At 43.7% G+C, this 9,766-nt stretch overlaps 1 long non-coding RNA gene across 1 annotated transcript in view; it reads right to left on the bottom strand.

Annotated features, from left to right (window-relative positions):
* LOC307212789 overlaps positions 1-9,414 on the bottom strand; it is a 29,373-nt gene extending 19,959 nt beyond the window's left edge. Inside the window, exon 1 of the long non-coding RNA XR_013837218.1 lies at positions 9,336-9,414. This is a non-coding gene — a long non-coding RNA (uncharacterized lncRNA). The remainder of the gene's footprint in view (positions 1-9,335) is intronic.
* Between the last annotated feature and the right edge of the window lie 352 nt (positions 9,415-9,766).

The following is a 9,766-nucleotide window of genomic DNA, read 5'->3' on the forward strand; positions in this document are numbered from 1 at the left end:
ATCTCAAGCAGAAATCAGAGACTTTTCCTAGGTTCAAGGAATTCTGTGCTTGGTTGGAAAATGTGCATGGTAAGAAGGTAAAGACTCTTTTCAGTGATCGCGGGGGAGAATTCACTTCTCAGCAGTTTGAAGCTTTTCTGACTGAGAAAGGAATTCAACACGATTTGTCTAGTTCTCGCTCGCCATGGCAGAATGGACTTGCGGAACGGGCAAATCAAACATTGCTTCAAGGGTTAAAAACCTTGCTACATGATGCAAATCTTCCAGAGAGTTACTGGGCCGAAGCTCTCTCATGTTTCACTTACAGTTATAACCGCAGGTTATCTTCAGCGATTGGTTGTACCCCCTATGAGAAGATGTTTGGCAAGAAGCCATACATCAAACACATGAGAATTTTTGGTTCTGACATGTGGGTTCACTCACCACAAAACTCCAAGTTAGACAAGCGTGGTTTGCATGGTATCTTTCTAGGTTATCAGAAAGGTTCTTACAGAATAAGGATGACTGACTCTAAGACAATTAAGCTCACAAGAAGTGTTGAGTACAATGCCAAGTGGGGGGAGAATGTGGGAATTTTCCAATGTTATCCTGATGACAGTGATGAGACTGAGGATAGTCAAAAGCAACCACAGCAACCCACACCCACTGATGAAAGTTCTGATTCTGAGTCTGAAACTGAATCGGGTGATTCAGAGGATTTCAAGAGTGCGAAAGCCTCTATGCGACCCTCTGAAAGCTCTGATCAAGAATTGGAGGAACCATTGTTCACAATAGGCCACTTTTCTCCCAAGAAGGAAGAGGAGAGTGTTGAAGACCTAAGGCTAATTCGCAGGTCACAGAGAGCCACAAAAGGCAGACCTCCAAAGAGATTTGCTGATGAGTTTGCTAAGATAGCAGTAACAGCTGTTAAAAGCTCCAAGAAGGTATTTGAACCTTCAAGTTTCCAAGAAATCCAGGATTTGGATTCAAAGGAAGCTGAGCCATGGTTAAATGCCATGAAGGCTGAGCTTGATTCCTTAGAAAGGAACAAAACATGGGACCTTGTTCCAGTAGTTCCAGGAATGAAACTGCTTGGAAGCAAATGGGTCTTCAAAGCGAAGACTGATCAAAATGGCAAGATAGTCAGACACAAAGCCAGATTGGTAGCCAGAGGTTTTGCACAGGTACCAGGTGAAGACTATCACGAGACCTACTCACCCACAGTGAGGTATGAGAGCATTAGGCTTATGCTCAAGCTAGCTGCAGAGGAGAATCTACACATTAGTCACCATGATGTGAATACAGCTTTTCTGAACGGATCTCTAAATGAATCACTTTATATGCTTCCACCTGATGGCGTACAGGTAAAACAGGGATTTGTTTGTGCTCTGAAAAAGTCCCTTTATGGTCTCAAACAAAGTGCATGGTGTTGGCACACAAAACTCACTGAAGTATTGTTTTCTCTAGGTTTTCAGCAAGGGAAAGCTGATCCATGTGTATTTGTCAAAGAGGAGGGGCAAAAGAAACTGTATTGTTTGTTTTATGTTGATGATCTTTTATTCTTTTGGGAAGATGTCACAATGTACAATAACGCCCTAGCTCAACTGAAAGAGCACTTTGACATGAAAGATCTTGGTGAGGTAAACAACTACCTATCTCTGGAAATAGAGAGAGATCAAGGTGGTAACATTCTAGTACACCAGTCACAGAAGATTGCTGATGTGTTAAGCAAACTAAACCTGATGGATGCTAACCCTGTAGACACACCGATGACAACAGGTTATCAGGTAGATGACACTGAAGAAGCATTTTCTGACACTACACTGTACAGAAGTGTGCTAGGCAAGCTAAACTTCATTGCCAGATGTTCAAGACCAGACATTGCTGTTAGCTGTAATTTGCTAAGCAGACAAGTCAACAATCCTACTGTTAAGGATTGGAAAGCTCTGAAACGCATAGCGCGCTATTTGAAAGGCACTATGCATTACAGACTGAGATTTAACAATCAGAAGTCTGGTGGTCTTGAGATATTTGCAGATGCAAGTTTTGGAAGTGACACTACAGACAGGAAAAGTACGTCTGGAGTTTGTTATATGTACAATCAGGGTCTATTTGATTGGTCATGCAAGAAGCAAACAACAGTTAGCTTAAGTACTTGTGAAGCTGAACTGAATGCACTGTCTTATTCACTTAAGGATTGTGAATGGTTGTTACAATTGTGCAGACTTGAAAATTCCTGTCAAATGTCCAATCCAGGTTTACCAGGACAACAAAGCATGTTTGGTTTTGCTGAATTCTGAAGGTTGTAAGCAAAGCACGAAGCACTTGCAATTGAAGGTGCAACATGCTAGGGAACGTATTCAGAAGGGACTCGTAACAGTGTCCTATATGCCAGGTAATGAAATTCCTGCTGATGTATTGTCCAAGATTGTATCAAGGGATCAACACTGTACCTATGTGCAGAAGTTGGGTTTGTACTGATATTGTACGAACACGCTGCCCAGTGATGTTCACAGAAAGGGGGAGGATGTTGGTTTCTGCTCTCTTCACTGTGCAGCGAAAGTGCTTGTCACGAGACAGGTGTTTACATTCCACAGTCAATTGCTGTTGGGTTTTCTCACGGGAAAGGGAGACTGGATGTGACGTACACTGGTTTCCTGTTTTTCACTGTTCTTTGTAGTTCAGTGTCTGTTGTTCTCTCCGTGCTTTAGAGGAGAGAGGATGCTTTTCTCTACTCCGGCAGAGGCAAGATGTTTTTCTGTAACCTACCAGCTTTGAAATGTAAATAAAGCAATATAGAGCATGTTGGCACGTATTCCTCATCATTCCGCTGTGCACGGGACACTGCAAATCAACACTTACAGAGTCCTGTGCAGGTTCTCCATCGGTCAGAGATAAGAACAGAGGCCAACCAGAAAATATTGAGAAGCAAAGCAGCTAGTAAGCCTGATCTTTATTGAACTGTTGCAACAGGGTGCCCTCTTCACACAAAGGAGAAGGAGGAGGACTCAGAACCCAAGACCACCCCCAGAAACATCATACCTACATCACAGAAGGGGTGTAGCCCAAGACCACCCCCAGATACATCATTCCTACATCACAGAAAGGGCGGGCTAAAGCAGAAATCTGAGTGGGTTGTTTACTTCATAATCTGAGTGGGTTGTTCACCTCTTGTCTGGCAAGTTACCTGTTAATGCTTACTGGATTGATACCCTGAGGAGCCTGGCCAGTCTTTTGTAATGATAAATACTTACCGTAGTTCCTGAGCCAAGTCACAGGCTCACCCTGTTCATACACAGACATACCCCTAAGGCAGGATTTGTGAAGGAAAAGACAATGGGGAGGCTTTTCCATTTGACTTTGCAGAGAAAACGTCTGGTCAGTTTGGGAGTCAAAATGGCTTCATGGCTGTTCTCCTGTGCAGCTTCAGACATGTGGTTTATATATTTATGTACATGTTTGCTTGGTACATTTATGAACCTTTATTATATACATAAGACCTTATTTTTTTTATTATTTCACTAGGTTTAGGATATTGTGGGAAATTAAGATGTCTGTCTGGTGTTGCTGGACTCATTAATGCCAGTTCTCTCATCAGCAGGGAATGTGCCAGTCCAGCTGCTTTGATCCACTCTGGCAGTCATTATGTACAACCAAGATGGTGCTACTGGGAATCATGGAGAGATCTTTCAGAGCAGCATCCCGTCTCGTTACAGTTTATTCCATGGGTATCACAGCAAGATATTTGCAGAGCAGGAAGCCTCAAAGAATGCAAACAAACAAACAAACAAATGTCTCCATGGTCCTCAGTCTAGCACTAATCCTACAAAACCCTTTGAGTAGGGTTCACCAGCTGTCACCAAATTAAGAACTTGCAGAATTCCCTGATTGGCTAGAAATTGTGGCAATTAATGCCCGTATTTTCTAAAGAAGTGTGGATTGTTCACTTATTGGTAAAATATATGCACTTCTAATAGCTAGAACAAGATTTGCCGATAGAAAGATGAAACCGCTGCCAGGAATATGGGCTGGTTCCATAGTCCATAGGGAATTAAAAGCAGTCAAAGGAGCTTCTCCAAAGACAAGCATCAAAAAGCCCCTTCTTTCTTTTAACACAGGGAGAAGAACCCCCAGACACTGACAGGTAAAATATTGTATATCTGAAATGTATAGAAGTACAGTTTGAAGGAACTTGACTGAGCCAGCGGGTTAAAAAAAAACTGAGACGAGAAACAATATAAGCATTTTTCCAAGCAAGAGATTAGTCATGCAACAGAAGAGTAGCTGAAAGCTGTGCCCAACTGGTTCTTTGTAAGTGAGAAGAAATGTGGGGGGAAACAACTCAAGGCAACGGAGAAATACTTGAGCTAGGGATAAAGAAAAAACAATCCTGAAGTTAAGACTACTTCAGCAGCTTCAAAACAAAGCCCTTTTCACCCCTTCTTTTCATTCAAAGAAGGAAGGAGGGGTTAGAGAGAGATGAGTGCTTGTGGAAGACAAATGGTTAGCTCAACTTTGGGTGCTTATGGGAGCCAACCACTTTCTCCATGTGCCCCTATTTTCCAGGGATTGTCCCGGATTTACAGAAGCCGTCTCAGTATCTGATTTGATTCCAGAATGTCCCACTTTCCCTTTGTTGTTGTTGTTGTTTAGTTGTTTAGTCATGTCCGACTCTCTGTGACACCATGGACCAGAGCACGCCAGGCTCTCCTGTCTTCCACTGCCTCTGCAGTTTGGTCAAACTCATGCTGGTAGCTTCGAGAACACTATCCAACCATCTCATCCTCTGTCGTCCCCTTCTCCTTGTGCCCTCCAACTTTCCCAGCATCAGGGTCTTTTCCAGGGAGTCTTCTCTTCTCATGAGGTGGCCAAAGTATTGGAGTCTCAGCTTCAGGATCTGTCCTTCCAGTGAGCACTCAGGGCTGATTTCCTTCAGAATGGATAGGTTTGATCTTCTTGCAGTCCATGGGACTCTCAAGAGTCTCCTCCAGCACCATAATTCAAAAGCATCAATTCTTTGACGATCAGCCCTCTTTATGGCCCAGCTCACACTTCCATACATCACTACTGGGAAAACCATGGCTTTAACTATACGGACCTTTGTTGGCAAGGTGATGTCTCTGCTTTTTAAGATGCTGTCTAGGTTTGTCATTGCTTTCTCCCAAGAAGCAGGCGTCTTTTAATTTCGTGGCTGCTGTCACCATCTGCAGTGATCATGGAGCCCAAGAAAGTAAAATATCTCACTGCCTCCATTTCTTCCCCTTCTATTTGCCAGGAGGTGATGGGACCAGTGGCCATGATCTTCGTTTTTTTGATGTTGAGCTTCAAACCATATTTTGCACTCTCCTCTTTCACCCTCATTAAAATGTTCTTTAACTCCTCCTCACTTTCTGCCATCAATGTTGTGTCATCTGCATATCTGAGGTTGCTGATATTTCTTCTGGCAATCTTAATTGGGATTCATCCAGCCCAGCCTTTCGCATGATGAATTCTGCATATAAGTTAAATAAGCAGGGAGACAATATACAGCCTTGTACTCCTTTCCCAATTTTGAACCAATTAGTTGTTCCATATCCAGTTCTAACTGTAGCTTCTTGTCCCACATAGAGATTTCTCAGGAGACAGATGAGGTGATCAGGCACTCCCATTTCTTTAAGAACTTGCCATAGTTTGCTGTGGTTGACATAGTCAAAGGCTTTTGCATAGTCAATGAAGCGGAAGTAGAATGCCCCAGAACTCTGCTTGTCCTATCACTGCCCCCCTCCTATTCTCTCCCCTATTACTTCCCTTTCTACTGTTTTAATACCCCATTCTTTCCCCCCGCCCAGCCTATGGAAGGTTGCTGCATGACCACTAACTCTGCCCACAGTCCTTAAAGTGTTTGCAATTTGAGTATTCAAGACACACCCATGCATAAATGCTACCCCTGTATCAATAGCGTATTGCTGTGTGCCTATGCGCTAGAAATATTGCTTGCCATTAGCTCCTTTCCTTCGCTTATTTATGTTACTTGCTGCCTCTGCGCATGCATGCTTCCACTTCCAGAGAGCCAGCGTGGTGTAGTGGTTAAGAGCGGTAGACTCGTAATCTGGGGAACCGGGTTCGCGTCTCCACTCCTCCACATGCAGCTGCTGGGTGACCTTGGGCCAGTCACACTTCTTTGAAGTCTCTCAGCCCCACTCACCTCACAGAGTGTTTGTTATGGGGGAGGAAGGGAAAGGAGATTGTTAGCCGCTTTGAGACTCCTTCGGGTAGTGATAAAGCCGGATATCAAATCCAAAACTCTCTTTCTCACCTACATAAGGAATAACTATGGTAAGTGCTAATAATGTGTCAGCAAAGAGGCAGAAGAAGAAACCTTACTATGGTTGGCATCCTTGCTGGTACCGAGGTTCTTGGTGTGGTAAAAGTGAGATAGATATGATATTTCTTACACACACAAAAAAAGGAAGAAGACGTAATTATTGCTTCTGAGCGCCAATGAGGATGGATGCCACATGAGAAATCACTCTGAGAATGTTGGAGCAGAATTACAGCTGACTTTACATTTCTGGCAGCAGCTTCTGCCTTCCCCAACCCTCACAAATCTGCCCTGATTTATATTATTGATTTGGAGAGTAAAGAGATTGATTGGGAGAGTAAAAAGAGAAAATACTAGGAAAAGAATGGAAGACATCATTCTCCCCCATGCCCTCTGCTTCCTCTGCGTTCGTTTCCCACCCATAAAACTCATTCCTATCAATGTTTTACTATTTCCAGAACTTTATAGATATTACCAATAACAGATAATTGTGTTGGCGGAGTAGCCTAGACTGCTCACTGTAAACACTGCAATACCTACCATATCTTCGAAGCATATTCAAAGGGCATTCCCCCTCCCCCACCTCTCAAAGAATTCTGGGCATAGTAGTTTGTTAAGGGTTTCTGGGAACTGCAACTCTCTGAGGAGTAAACTACAGTACCCATAATTCTTTGAGAGGGAAATATGCCTTTGAGCGTGCTTTAAAGGTACAGGGAGGAATTCAATGTCACACTGAGGTGATCATTCAGTTAGGGCATGCATTTTGGCTTGCCAGATGGAACAATCCCTTCTCTCCTCCCTTGCATGCTGTTCTGGAGGTTGTTCCACCCACCACAAGCCAATTTTTTTTGGGGGGGGGAGTGTTGAGGAGGAGAGAAGGGAAAGACCCATTGTGCAAGCAGAAGTCCTTTTGCAGGGTTTCCGCTGAAGGGACTCATTAGCTGAATCCCACCAATAATGATGATGATGATGATGATGATGATGATGATAGTTACGTATGTTCCTTAAGTGTCCCCTGCTCTTAGCTTGTGTCTGGATTAGGATTCTGAGCGCTGTGTTCTGATTCGATACATGATATCTAATCACGTAGCACTGTCAGGGTTTGGGCTACTGGCATTGGCTCTTGAGCTCCGGGTTACAATTTGCAGCTTGAGAGTTTAGACAGCCAATCACGTTGAGAGTGGGAGTGGCCCAGGCCTTCAGAAATACATATAAGCAGCTGCTTTGCCCCTGCTGCTTCAATAAAACATTTAAGCTGAATCAGTACCTTGAGTATTGCTTGAACCCACGTGGACTTCATACCCGCCAACATTTCTCCAATGAAAATAGGGACGTCCTAAGGAAAAGCGGGACATTCCTGGATGAAATCAGAAGCAGGGACAGATTCTCTAAATCAGGGACGTCCCTAGGAAATTGGGACACTTGGAGGGTCTATTTCAATTATTATTATTATTATTATTATTATTATTATTATTAATTTATATGCTTTCCACCCTGGGTAAAGGTAAAGGTAAAGGTACCCCTGCCCGTACGGGCCAGTCTTGACAGACTCTGGGGTTGTGCGCCCATCTCACTTAAAAGGCCAGGGGCCAGCGCTGTCCGGAGACACTTCCGGGTCACGTGGCCAGCGTGACATCGCTGCTCTGGCCAGAGCCAGAGCCGCACACGGAAACGCCGTTTACCTTCCCGCTGGTAAGCGGTCCCTATTTATCTACTTGCACCCGGAGGTGCTTTTGAACTGCTAGGTTGGCAGGCACTGGGACCGAGCAGCGGGAGCGCACCCCGCCGCAGGGATTCGAACCGCCGACCTTTCAATCGGCAAGCCCTAGGCGCTGAGGCTTTAACCCACAGCGCCACCTGCGTCCCATTTCCACCCTGGGTAGCTTCCAACAAAAAATAGTGTGTACACTATTTTTGGTCTCCACCAAGAGACAGCCAGGCATCTCAAACAGGATGCAGGCCTCATCACACAAAGTGTCTTCTCAGTGTTCAGTAATCAGAGGCAATACTGATTAGAGTAGAAAATGGAAAAAGACCAATTTAACTGTCACGTCTTAATAGACATTGATGAATTTCTCTAATCCCTTTCAAAGCCAGATAAGCTTATAGTATCACTAGTATCTGATAGTGGTATGGTATGCTTTGTTTCAACCTATCCAATGTATGGACCCGAGTTGTAGGATTATTTATACAAATGTTTATAAGCCACTTATATGCCATATCAAAGCAGTGCACAGCAATGCATGCAACAGAATATAAAATACTATGAAAATAAAAATGATTGGCTGAGCTTGAGCAAGCAAACAGACAGAACTGATTAGGCCTGTTGGGATAAAAGGCCTTTATGAGAAGCCTGGAAGTTAACAGGGTGGCTGCTGAATCTCTACGGGAAGAGTTTTCTGCAGCATGGCACGGGCAACATTAACTGCTTGACCACTAGTTGAAGGCAGAGTGTGTGTGAGAAACAATTTCCTCTCTCTTCTCACTGTCTCCATGACACCCAGGCTTCATTACTCTCTCTCTTTTTTTAACAAAATAGGCCACAACCTCTTCAGTTTTATTTTGAATAGAAACATAGAGTTGGAGGGTTGGATCTAGGATCTAGATCTAGGATCTGGACTAGATCTCAAGGATCTAGTCCAGCCCCCTGCAATGCAGGAATCTCAGCTGAAGCATCCATGACAGATGGCCATCCAACCTCTGCTTAAAAACCTTCAAGGAAGGAGAGTCCATCACCTCCTGAGAAAGACTGCTCCACCATCGAACAGCTCTTAATGCCTGGAAGTTCTTCCTGATGTTTAGTCGGAATCTCTTTTCAAGTTCAAGTCCTACCCTCCAGAGCAGGAGAAAACAAGCTAGTTCCCTCTTCCACGTGACAGCTCTTGAGATATTTGAAGATGGCTATCATATCTCCTCTCAGTCTCCTCTTTCCCATGCTAAACATACCCAGCTCCTTCAGCTGTTCCTCATAAGGCTTGGTTTCCAGACCCTTGATGACCTTAGTTGTCCTCCTCTGCCCACATTCCATGAATGGTGATGAATGGTGGACCATTACCTTGATCATGTCAGTTGCCCATCTCTGCACCTCATCTCATATTATTTGGTTAAAATATGGCAATCAATGCTTACACGCCATTCAGTCTAAATGAATGGACTTCCATCAGTCTCATGACAGTTCATTATTCCTAACTGAAACCAACTTTATCTGTATTTCTCTGCACCTCATCTCATATTATTTGGTTAAAATGTGGCAATCAATGTTTACATGCCATTCAATCTAAATGGAAGAATGCCCATATCATGTCTTTCCGACGGGTGTATTGTCTTTGCAGCTCCTTTCTGAACATAATTACTCCCATTGTGTTTGCTTTCTTCACTGCCTTATACTTCATACAGGAGCAAAAATACTGTAGTTTTTGCTCTATAAGACTCACTTTTTCCCTCCTAAAAAGTAAGGGGAAATGTGTGTGCATCTTATGGAGCGAA

This window comes from Podarcis cretensis (assembly GCF_951804945.1).
Source record: "Podarcis cretensis genome assembly, chromosome: 3".
Taxonomy (NCBI): Eukaryota; Metazoa; Chordata; class Lepidosauria; order Squamata; family Lacertidae; genus Podarcis; species Podarcis cretensis.